This window comes from Phyllostomus hastatus, unplaced genomic scaffold (genome assembly GCF_019186645.2).
Source record: "Phyllostomus hastatus isolate PE091 unplaced genomic scaffold, TTU_PhHast_1.1 phas_scaffold_39, whole genome shotgun sequence".
NCBI lineage: Eukaryota > Metazoa > Chordata > Mammalia > Chiroptera > Phyllostomidae > Phyllostomus > Phyllostomus hastatus.
Window position 1 is genome coordinate 6,829,669 of NW_025334028.1, and position 12,960 is coordinate 6,842,628.

The window sequence follows — 12,960 nt, forward strand, 5'->3', positions numbered from 1 at the left end:
CCCTCCCTCCCCTCCCTTTCTCTCCCTCCCCTCTTTCTCTCTCCCTTTCAACTTTTGAAACTACAGGCCACCCGTGTGGAAGAACTGAAAAAATGTGCTCGGAGTCCCAACACAAGTTAAGGCCAGATCCGAGGTGGGACTCAGAAGTCCCAGGTCTGCTGGTTGGTGTGGCTTTTCGGCCTGTGGAGGGATAGAAGGCAGCCGCTCAACTCTTAATTAGGCTGCTGCGGCCAGACAGGTAGTAGTTGCTAGGTTAGTGCCTGTTAGAGGATACAGAAATTAATCGGGGGATAGCCAAAAGCTGTGCAGCTCTATTTACGGCAAATTTTTGGCTAACCATCGCGCTTGTGGACTGTCTCCTTAGCCCTCGTTGATGAAACAGTACCTTCAAGTCAGCACCATTGAGAATTGGGCTTTAGAAAAAAAAATCACACAGAACAAGAAAAATCAACCTGTGAAAAAATTGTGTCTGCTCATTCCTCTTCTAACGCAGGTAATTTAGAGCTGCCCAGAGCCGGCCTCAATTGCACAAGAATGCAGGGGGTGCCCTTTACATGTCCCGAGCAGGTGTGGCTGCACCTGCAGGTGGGTAGCAGAAGAAAACGGGCTCAAGACTGGAAGCCAAGGTGTCTGAGTGACCCTCCCTGGCTCTCTATGCACACATTTCCTTACTGGGGAAACAGGACTGATCTTTATTGTTCCTTCCAGCTTGCAAATTCTACAAGTGTGAGCTTGAGAGGGTGCCACTATGTTGACAAATAAAGCTGATTTTTTTAGATTACCCATTGCTGAGAATCCTGTCCAGGATTCCAGGGGAGGGAAAAAATTACAAAGAGCTGACTGTGTAAAAAAGCTATACATGAGCATCTTACTGTTAACAGACCTGAACAGGTCCAATTAGACGGATAAAATAATGTCTAATTTAAAACTGAAGCAAGGTATGTGTGTCTGTGGAATTGTGGCCACTTAGCAAGTGTTATGGTGGTATGTCAGATGGAGCTGAAATTATAGAATGAAAGGAAATTTGCCTAGGGACCAAATAAATGTCAGCACTGTATGAGACAATACAACACAAAACTGGAGGGAGGGTATGCATTTCATTAGTCAGCTCAATCTGGGATGTATAATAACCACTTTTTCTTCTCATGCTCCCTCTGCTCCCACACCCACCAGACCCACATATTCCCTGTGGCTCTGTAGTTCAGACTCTCCTTTTTTCCGGAGTAGACTACTTGTTTGGCTCAAAGTCTCTATGTGGGTTATTGTAATGACTCACCTCACCTTCACTAACCATTCAATCATTTGTTTGGCACTTATTAGGCACCTCCTGTGTGTCAGGGCTAGTGGACATTGGGAATACAAGGATAAGTAGTTAGGTGTCTGCCCTTAAGGAGGGAAAACAGAACAAGTGGAACTTTTTGACAATGACCTTGGAAGGACAGGAATGTCCAGTCCATTATCAGAAAAAAATAAATTCTTACTAGGAATCAAGAATACATACAAAAAGTCCAAGGGAGGCAGCAAAAAAAGTTCTTTACTTGGTCCCTGGGTACTTTATCTATTAGATAAGATACTGAGTCTTGAATCTATCTTGGATGAACATCTTACTCTCTTCCCTCCAATTGGTCAGACTGGGTTAGACCAATCCACTTCAGCTGTTTGGACTAAGGGTGGGTACAGGGATATTTGTATGTGGGTCGGGTGTGGAGATAAGTACTCTTTACGGCTTTCAAATCCTGCCTGCAAAAGGATGACTGAAGGAAAATGGTCCTTCCAGATCTCACCTCAGAGTAACACCTCTCGTTTACTGTGTGGCCATGGCATTCAAAAATGACTGAGCAAGTACAGCAACAAATCTGCATCAAACTCTACATTAAGCTTGAACATTTCTCCACAGAAACTATGCAGATGATTCAGAAGGCTGCAGCTATGGGCAACTGGTGACTGGCAGCTTCATCACAACGTGCCTGTTCATGCATCATGTCCCATGCAGTTTTTTTGAGAAACATCAAATCACCTAGGTGACTCAGCCCCCCTATAGCCCAGATTTGGCATCATGCGACTTCTGGCTTTTCCCAAAACTAAAATCACCTTTAAAAGGGAAGAGGTTTCAGACTGTCAGTGAGATTCAGGAAAATATGAGACGGCAGCTCATATTGATTAGGAGAACTGTGTGAGGTCCCAAGGTGCCTACTTTGCAGTGGACTGAAGTGTCATTGTCCTATGTACGTTTCTTGTGTCTAGTGTCTTCTTCAATAAATGTTTATTTTTCATAGTATGTGGCTGGATACCTTCTGGACAGACCTTATACTTTTGCTAATAATGACTGTTCCCTTTAGTATATTATTCCATCAGAGCTACTGTCTTTTTTCCCACCTAAGGTTGTTTTTTGTTTGTTTTTTCCCTTGAAAGACCTTAGTATATTTTCTTTCTTAGTTTCTGGCCAAGACTCCAGAAGTGGATGAGTATTCATCTTACCCCTTGATGGGGGCAAGTGGGACAGTAACCATTACCCTGTCAAATAATTATGATAACCCAAAATATGATAAGAGTCCTAATATTGGTATTTTCAAGATACAGTGGAGGCACAAAGGAGGGAGTTGTTAATTCACACTAGGGCTGGGAGAAAGGAGGTTATATCTGCATAAGGGTTTTGTTTTGTTTGTTTTTTTTTGGAAAGTCGGTTAACTTTTTAAATTGAGGTCAAATACTCATAACATGAAATTTATCATCAACCATTTTAAGTGTTCAGTAGCATCACATACATTCACATTGTTGTGGAACCAATCTCCAGAACTCTTCTTCTTGCAAAACTGAAATTCTACGCACATTAAACATCAATTCCTCATTTCTCCCTCTCTCTACTTGCTGGCAACCACCACTACACTTTCTGTTTCTGAGTTTGACTGCTCTAGATACCTCATAAAGTGAAATAATATAGTATTTGTCTTGTGTGACTAGCTTTTTCACTTGACACAGTGTCTTCAAGGTTCATCCATATTGTAGCATATACAGAATTTCCTTCCTTTTTCAAGGTCAAATAATGTTCTCCCACATGTACCATATTTTCAGACTATAAGGCACCCCCCCCACCACCAAATTTGGGAGGAATAATAGTTCCTCCCAAAATGCTGCTGTTGAGTTCTGTTTACATTTACATTGGTGAAATATTATGTTATTCATGTTATTAAATATTTTACCACATTGTTTGCTTCAATTTTTTTTCCCTATTTTCCTCCTCTAAAACCTAGGTGTGTCTTATGGTCCGAAAATACAGTGTATATCTCATTTTGCTCATCTGTTCATCTGATAATGGACACTAGATTGCTACCACCTTTTGGATGTTGTGATTACTGCTGTTGTGAACATAGGTAAACAACTATCTCTTCAAGACCTTGCTTTCAACTCTTTTGGATATGTATCCAGAAGTAGTATTGCTGGAGTTTATAGTAATTCTGTTTTCAATTTTTTTCAAACTTCTATACTGTTGTCCATTGCAGCTGTACCATTTATATTCCTACCATCAGTGCACAAGGGTTCCAACCTCCACATCCTAACACTTGTAACTTTTTTTATTATAGCCATCCTAATGGATATGAGATGATATCTCATTGTGGTTTTAACATTTCCCTAATGATTAGTGATGTTGAGCATTTTTTCATATGCTTATTGGCCATTTGTGTGTCTTCTTTGGAAAAATGTCTATTCTAGTCCTTTGCCTACTTTTTAATGTTTGTTTTGTTGTTGAGTTACAGGGATTCTTTATATATATACTCTGGATATAAGTCCCTTATTTGATAAGCGATTTGCAAGTATTTTCTCCAATTCCATAGGTTGCCTTTTCACTGTTGATTGTGTCTTGATACGTAGCTTTTAATTTTGATATAGTCCAGTTTTTTATTTTATTTATTTTTAGAGAAAGGGGAAGGGAGTAAGAGAGGGAGAGAAACACAGGACCTGGCCCACAACCCAGGCATGTGCCCTGACTGGGAACCAAACCAGCAACCTTTCACTTTGCAGGACCGGTGCCCAACCCACTGAACCACACCATTCAGGGTGACATAGTTCATTTTATCTATTTTTACTTTTGTTACCTGTGTTTGGTGTCTTATTCAAGAAATCATTGCCAAATCCAATGTCATGAAGCTTTTTCCTTATGTTTTCTTCTAATAGTTTTATAGTTTCAGCAATTACATTTAGGTCTTTGATCCATTTTGAGTTAACTTTTGTATATGGTGTAAGGTAAGGGTCGAACTTCATTCTTTTGCATGCAGATAATTGAGTTTTATAAACACCATTTGTTAATAAATGTAAAACTCCTTTCCCCATTGAATGGTCTTAACTCCTTGTTAAAGTGTATTTGGCCATATACTTGTATAGGCTTATTTCTGGACTCTATTCCATTCTACTATATCTCTATCTTTATGTTAGTATCACATTGTTTGAGTATTGTAGCTTTATAACAAGTTTTTAAATTAAGTATGTGACCTCCAACTTTTTGTTTTTCTTTTTCAAGATTATTTTGGCCATTCGGATCTACTGAAACTCCTTAAGAATGTTAAGATGGATTTTTCTATTTCTGCAAAAAATTTACCCCTGGGATTCCATTAAATCCAGTTATTACTTTGGTTAGTATTGACATCTTAACAATATTAAGTCTCCAAATCATGTACATGGATTTTTTTTTACTTGTGTCTTCTTTAATTTCTCTCAGCAACATTCTGTAGTTTTCAGTGTGCAAGTCTTTTGGCTTCTTGGTTAATTTTACCAGGTAAGGTTTGGTCTGAGATACACTAAGTAAAAACTATCATAGATAGAATGCCTAGATTCTGGCCAGCAGTATGTGTCTTAGAGAAGAGGTTGCTTCCTGTAGAAAGGACAGAACAGAGACAGAAGACGGAAAGTGTTCGATGGTAACATCACCTACAAAAGCTGTGTGTGAGAGATGGTGAGGCATGTGGTCTGGCATGGTCAGGAGGGCTTCATGAAGGAGGTGGCAGCAAGCAAGGCCCTGAAAGAATGACTTCATAGAGACTCCTGGTTGGATAATTGTGTAAGAAAAGGCTCAGAAATGGGAGTGAGCCTGACTAAGTATGTAGCTAAGGCTGTACTCCTTCAAAGGCTGAATATCAAGATTTTTAAAAATTGTGTCAAAACATTTGTGGAGAAAATACAGGCTCTATGAAGAAAGTAAACAGGGAAAAAAAGATCTATTCTTGAAGTCAGAGATTTACAAGGATTCTCACCTCTGTGCTTTTCTTAAGGAAATTTTGGTTTTGGCATCAGGAGCTAGTGTTGTGAAATGGCCCAGGTTTGGCATCGAGAAATCCAGATTTGAATGTGGCCCCTCCCTCTGATTTAAAAAGTCTCTCTGATTTGGAGACATTAACAGTCTCTTAGATCTTCAATTTTATACTATGTAAGCTAAGAATTCTCTATTCTGAGAATTCCTGCCTGTGCAATTTACCTAATAATCTAAGTTCAGTTTTTTCATGTGTGAAAAATGCAGATACTGCCTATCTTACAGGAATAGAGCTTAGTACAGTGTTTGGTACCTAGTAACTACTGAATAATGTGGGTATTTTATTGTTTTTTAAATCATCCTAGGGAGGACTCAATGCAGTTATGAAACCTGTCTGGCCAGGAAGCCAGGGTATATCTGGAGGTCCCAGACTGGAAAAACAAGCATAATTGTGTGGGCTGCAGGGATACAAAGCTTGGAAGAATGAATTTTAGCAGCACCAGGGAACTGGGAAATAAAATCACCTGCTCTGCTTTGAGAGGCAACTCCTTTGGTAAAGGAAGGGATGTGCTCTGTGGCTTTTGGGTATTTTAGTGGGAAGATAGGGGAGACTTGCCTCATGGATGATGTGCAGGGACAACCACTTCGAATGTAAACAATCCTGGGGGGAGGCAGGTAGAAGAAGACTAAATGGTAATAGAAAAAAAAATACAATAAAAACATTTTAAAAATGTAAACAATCCTTGTACCCCTAGGGTGAGAAAACCACTCACAGGCTTTAGATTAGAATTATTTCAGGGAAGGATATAGTTGGAAAGTTAGCCTCTAAGATTATGGGAAGATTGGGTTTCAGACAGCAACACTGTGGGTTAACAGAAAATTAATCTTCTCAGCTTCCTCCTGTCACAGGAAGGTTGGCCTGCCCTTTCCTGTACTAAACAGATTGGAAAAATTTCCCATTGAGATTGTATAGCAGTGTACAAGGAGTGACCTGTTCCTTGAAAATGAATGCTTCTATTGCTTTGGATGTGGAGAGGGGTTTTCTTTCAACACAAACCCCAGCCTTATTGCTTAAGACCCTTCCCACAACTCTTGACCACTCTTAATAAAGTGCTGCAAATTGGCAGCAGTACAGTGAGCATGGAAGATGGCCAGGCTCTTATTTCCTAATTCACAGATAAGAGCGTCTACATGATGAAAAACCCACTCAAGTGCTGAGGCCAACCCAAACCCCTCTCTTCTGTCAGTGATACACTGCCCTTTGCAAGTTTCCTAGTTCTCTTCAGTTTGAATCAATTAATTCTCTCCTGCAATATCTCTTTATTGAGCCTCCTCTAGAAGCCAAGCATGAGCTTGGCTCCATGTACAGGAGTATATGACTATGCTCAAGGTGCTCACAGTTCAGTAGGGGACAGGTCATAATCAAATGACCACCATAAGCAGTGTATACCACAAATACGAGCAAATGCTATGGAGGAATCACTGATCATGCTTTTTAAGACCCAGCCATGGCATGTTAACATATACCACATCCTCCCTTGACCAACATCTGTCTAGAGCAAGGTCCACAAATCAAACTCCTCCTCACTCTCTGTCTCTCTGCTCCCAATTCCCAGCTCTCTGAAATAAACGAACAATCCCTATTATTGTGACCAAAGAGTATTGACAAGGTTTTCACCCACATCTCTTCCAGCTCTCCTCTCCCCACCAACATCCACCCATTTTCTTTTAAGATAGTTATTTTGGTTTCCAGGGGCAAATACATGTAGAGAAGCTCTTATTTATTTCTCAGCATTAGCGGCAGTTACTGTTTCTGTTTCAATGACCTCTTCCTTTTCCTGCTGTCAGTTACCATGGGCTGCTCTTAAAAGGCAAAGACCCTGGTTGTTCTCTATCTAGCACAAAGGGGGCATTTAACAGAGTTCAGAAATGGGTCAAAAGGGTAACCTAGATTTGTAGCACCAGAGGAAAAATGAGCCCATCTGAGTAACCAAAAAGAATCAAATGTAGCCTATTCTTGATGTGGGGAACAGGTGTATAGAAAGGGTAATTTCATAAAACTGTGTAGAGGGGACTCACTACCTAAGGGCCTCAAGGCCAAGCAACTATATTGGTTCTAAGTCCTTAAATTACAAAGTATTTATTTCTTTGATGCCTGCCGATTCATTTTCAATCAAGGAAAGTGCTGCACTGATTTTTCTCCAGATTAGAAATGAATTTTACTCTACAAGAAGAAGAAAGGTACTCAAATGTAAATAGGCCTGAAGTCTTTCATCTTTCTTCAAAGCTTTGGTGCTTATCCAAATTTGTTTTCAATTCCTTTTGAAGACATGTCAGTAATATACAAAGATGCTGTGGGAAAGTTAGGTGGGCCACAGACTTCTAGAGCCAGAAATGAAATTAGAGATCATCTAGTCCTACCCTCTCATTTTTCTTATTCTCTCATTTTATAGATGGGGAAATGAAGACAGAAAGAGTTGATATGATTTGACTAATAATAAGTGGCAGGGAAGACATTAAAATCCAGTTCCTTGACTGATAGGTGCTCTTCAGCACTGTCTCTCATGATGACACAACTTACTGCCATAGGGATAAAGTGGGCTTCCTAGTAGCATTTCACTGTTACTGCCCAGGACTTCCTTCCAGTCTGGAACCCTGTGGGCACACTAGCTGGGCCAGACAGTTCTAGTCTGGTACTCTACCTGTCTAGGCACAGAACTTGATTAAAAAGTGGGCATGAGACCCAGAAGGAGACAGTTGGTCTTTGTGAGCAGTATTTGGATATTTTGAGTGGTTTTCTCTCTTCCCTTTGTACATCACAAGCCATGAAGATGGAGGCTTAGGGCTGCCAGGGGCTATATTTCCCACCATGTAAAGAGAACCTGTCTGAAAAGAGGTGAACATACAGTGCTCAATAAGTATACCCACTTACAATAAACCACATTCCTTTTTTATGGAAAATGTCATACATCTGCAGGCAAATAAGAGGGGCAAAGAAAAGCAAAGTCCAAAGGGAAAACTAAGGTTTTTGCTGTAGTAGCAAAAATATGGGTTTGTGAGAAAATGATGTGCTCACTAGGCTGAGAAGGGGATTTGAATCCAGATGCTACCACTTACCAGCTGTGCCAAATAACTGGAATTAATAGTTTAGCTCTTAATAACTCAGTGAGAGAGCTAAATACCTAGCTCACTGCCCAGCTCACAGAAACAGTGTGTCCTTTGTGGACTTGACTTCGGTCTGTTAAAACTCGTTTGTTCTCTCCCACAGACTCCTTAAGGCAAAAAAGATGGTCAGAGAAGGTTATCTACTATTTGGAGATATACCAAAAAGAATATCTTTGGAGGGAAAGGAAATTACTTTTAGTTCACTTTTAGGAGATGGCTGCTTTCCTTCTTTCCTACTAAAATGTGTTTATATTCAGTTCCACCACACATTCTAGTCTTCCTAGTGTGGAAAGTTCATTTATTGGACAAAGTACAAGATGAAATGATTTTTCATCATTAATCAAATCATAGTTACTGGTCATTCTTAAGGCTCCCTTAAATTATATATTGTACTCACTGCCGTTTTACTATTCAGAACAAAGGTCTGAAACTTTCCTCTTCTAATCAAATTTGAATCCATTCCATGATAGGCTCCCTACCGGTTCATTTTACATTGCCTGTCTGGAAACATATCTGTTTAGACATGAATTCTCTACTGAACTGCATAAAGCACTTTATATTTACTAAGGTAAAGAAACCAAGTTAGTAATAACTATGGGATGATACTCCCTAAAGCTGGGAAATGTTATAGCTTTTAAAAGAGATAATGGCAGATATGTTTGAGACACAGGTTTTCTGAGGTTTAACTTCACAAGAACTAAAAAGCCAATAAGCTCATGTATCTTTTTGAAACAGGAAGGTTTCCTCTATTTCACAAGTTTTCTAAAACCAACACCCTCTCCTATTTGCACAGTATGAGGCCACTGATACACAAAAGGTGGTTTTAGAAAGGTCATGGATTGGGAAACTATGAGCTACCTGAAATAAAAGCAGTGACAGGCTTGCCTGGTGAACAAAAGGCTTCTAGGCTTATGGAATGTCAGCCAAAATCAAATTTAAATTCAACAGGAAGTACAGCATTAAAGTAAAGAATGTAGACATTACTGAGTAATGAATGATGTTTGTACAAAGTCATGCTAGATGTTTCAGATGTAACATTAACATTGTTTGCTAAATAAATACATTAGCTGATCGCTGGAAACATAAATCCAGACTGCAAAAAATATACATGTGTTAAAACAAAGTCTGTTTCTTTTTGTTTGATTTTATTAGCTTTTTCAAGATCTACTCCATCTACTTAAAACGCAAACATCCCAGAAAGGGGAAAAAAAAGTAAACAGCTAGATATTAGAGAACAGTACAGTTCGACCCCAATCAGGCTTCTAAGCACACTATGCAACCTGAGCCCACGAGATTGGTATGGTTACCAAAGCACTGAACCCAACAGCTACAGAAATGTAGATAAAACAGTATAGCAGAAAAAGTGGAAATAGAAAGCTGATTTGATTGCTTTTCTTTGTAATCTAGTTTGGTTGAAAGATTCAGGGCATTTATTCCTAAGATCAAATAGTTAAGATTTTCTGTGCACAAACAGTCCCTATTATTCACTGATAAATTTGAGATTCTACCTGTGATACCCTCAGCATTTCATAAGCACCCGTCAGGGGTTCTTTTTTTTTTTTTTTTACTTTATTTACTTAATTTTTTTTCGAGAGAGAGAGAGCAAGGGAGGGAGAAAGAAACATCTATCAGTTGCTTTTAGCATGCCCCCAACCAGGGACCTGGCTTGCAACCCAGGCATGTGTCCTGACTGGGAATCAAACCAGCAACCTTTCGGTCTGCAGGTGACACCCAGCCACTGAGCCACACTAGTTAGGGCAGGGTTTCAATTTGGGAATGCTGCCACCACAGCAGTGGAATAGAATATGGAAGAGGGGAGCATGTGTACATATGTATGCACACATGCACAGATGTGGGTACATATTTGCTGAATCTTCATGATAGTTCCAAATGAAGTCTCCACTAGGGCAGAGGAGTCAACAGATGGCTTTGTAGTCATTCTTAGGCAAACCCAAATCTGGTTTAGGGGACAAGTGGTTATCAGAAACGTGTAACTCAGTCACCATCTCTCTCTTTATCTCTCAGGCAGGTGCTAATCAGGGTATATGTGGTTGCCAGGAATCCTACTGCGTCTTTCTTGTTCCCTAGGATAAAACAAGGGAATTTTCTGACTTCAAGGGAATATATAGGCTCAATGGACTCTTAACAGGTGCAGAGCAGTTCTTTTCAATCCTTCTGATGCCACACTAGTCAAACGAACTTCTATCAGCTATGTATCCCATTACACATAAAGATTCTGAAGTGGGGACTATGGGTGCATCCATTCTACCCAGCCCAAAGGGCTGAAGAACAGAGGAGAGGTACAAAATAAAAACAGCACCACCCCTACTGGTGGAACAAAGCTCCTGGCTAATACACAGCCCCACCTACCAGTTCCCCTCACACCCCTTTCCTTGTTTTAAAATTTAGGTTAAGACAATAAAAAGCACAAAACCTAAGCACAACTGAACAGACTTGGGATTCAGGAATAATGACTACATGAAGTAATGGCAAGAGTTGAAAACACACTCATTGACAATTAAATTGAAATTTTTTTCTCTATTTAAAAAACTTTTGGAAAGTTGTTTTACTTCTCTTCAGGATAAGAAGCACCTCTTTCCATAATCTCTTATTACTGTCATCCTTCAGAAATAAAACAATATTTGGGTTTTAGCTTTTCTTACCTCCATCCGTTTACATGAAACTTCTCCAAAGTCATAAGCCATGTGGAGAAATATCTCCACAGTGGAAAAAAATCACACTACTGTACTGAAAAAGGAGAGATAGTTGCTCAGATGCCAGTAGTAATGTTTTTCACACTCACACTTGTAAAATCCTTGGGGCTAGCCAGGGTCCACTGCCCCCTTCTCATTTTTCATCTTCTGGGAATTTGTGTTTTTTTGTTTTTTGTTTTTTGTAAAATGCTGCCAATTATGCCACTGTCATGTCAGGGTAAACTAGCAGACATAACATAAATCCTAACTATATAGGAAATACAGTTATATCCCAGTGCTCATCAGCTTCAAAACTCATCAAACCCTGTACTCATTGCATTTTGACAAGAAAAAAATGTTTTGGCACTTGGCGCTTGCTTGGACTTATTGCACTTGCTAGAACTTGTGTTCTAGCAAGTTCTAGCAAGAGTGCCACCCTTTAAGAGAATATGCTTCATCACTTGCTGCTTGCTGAGTACTCATTGGTTTTGGCACCAGTCACGAATTCCAGAACAAATTAACGAGTACCATACTGAGGTACCACAGTAAATAAGAAATTACAAGAGGGCAGCCTGCTGTTTTGATGGGTCTTGGGCTGACATTACATTAGAGGGTCAGGTACAAAGATCAAGTTGCCACTTGATTAGTCAGAGAACTATACAAACTACCAAACTCCCAGGAGACTGCAGGGCAGGGTGTTGATTTATTACACATTCCTAAGACTCCAATGCTCATATATGCTAACAAGTTCCTCCTTTTCTTAGTTATAAAACTATTCTGAGCTAAAAAGTGAGTTGGTTATTATTATTTATTTTCATAAAGAGGAGTTTTTTTTGGAGAGTAGGGAATCTCAGCAAAGAAAATTGAAAGATTCTTGCAAACTTTTCCCTTTAGGCTACAAAAAACCTGACAAAGTACTCTTACTCCTTGAAATAGCACCTCTACCTCCACAAGAGTCACAGTTATTATTTTTTAGTTTTCCAACCCACTCAGGTAAAATTGCATAGGCATTAAAAAATTATTAGACCCTGGTGGGGTACTCAGTTCTAATACACCAGGGCTGTGGTTTGATCCCTAGTCAGGACACATACAAAATCAATCAGACTTCCGGTCAAGATGGAGGCATAGGTAAACACAGCTCATGCCCTTGCACAACCACAGAAAAAATTACAACTAAACTACAACTAGCACCCAGAATCATCAGAAAATCAACCTGTATGGAAGTCCGACCACCAAGGAATTAAAGAAGTCACTTTCATCCAGACAGGTAGGAGCAGCAGAGATGTGTAAGAGGCGATTCCACATCTACATGTGGTGGATAAAAATAAGGAGGGATACCTTGGAAATGAGGGATCTCAGCCCCAACCCAGACCACCCAGCCCAGGGTTCCAGTGCCAGGAAGATAAGTCCCCATAATTTCTGGCTGTAAAAACCAGTGGAGGTTAGAGTGGTGGAAGTAACTGCAGGATTCTCAAGAATCTCCTGTTAAAGGGCACCCAACGAATTTAGGACTTACATAGACTCACTCCTGCTGGGCTACAACACCAGGGCAGCAGCTAGGAGGGCACTAGTGGCATATGGGGAGAAACTGAAGTGTCTGGCATCAGGGAGAGCTGGGGTACAGCTTCCTTCAGGACAAAACTCCAGAGGCCAGACAGCACCACTGTTCCTTTCCTGAGCCCTCCCCCACACAGAGGCACAGAGCAGCAACACTGTATCTGAGACTCCATTAACCTGGTTCAAATGGGTTACCCTGCTCTGAAGATTACTTAAGGCTCTGCCCCACCCAGCTTAACCAGTGCACTTTTCTATAATAGGCCACACTACCAAGACAGAGAGTCAAAGCAGCTCTACCTAATA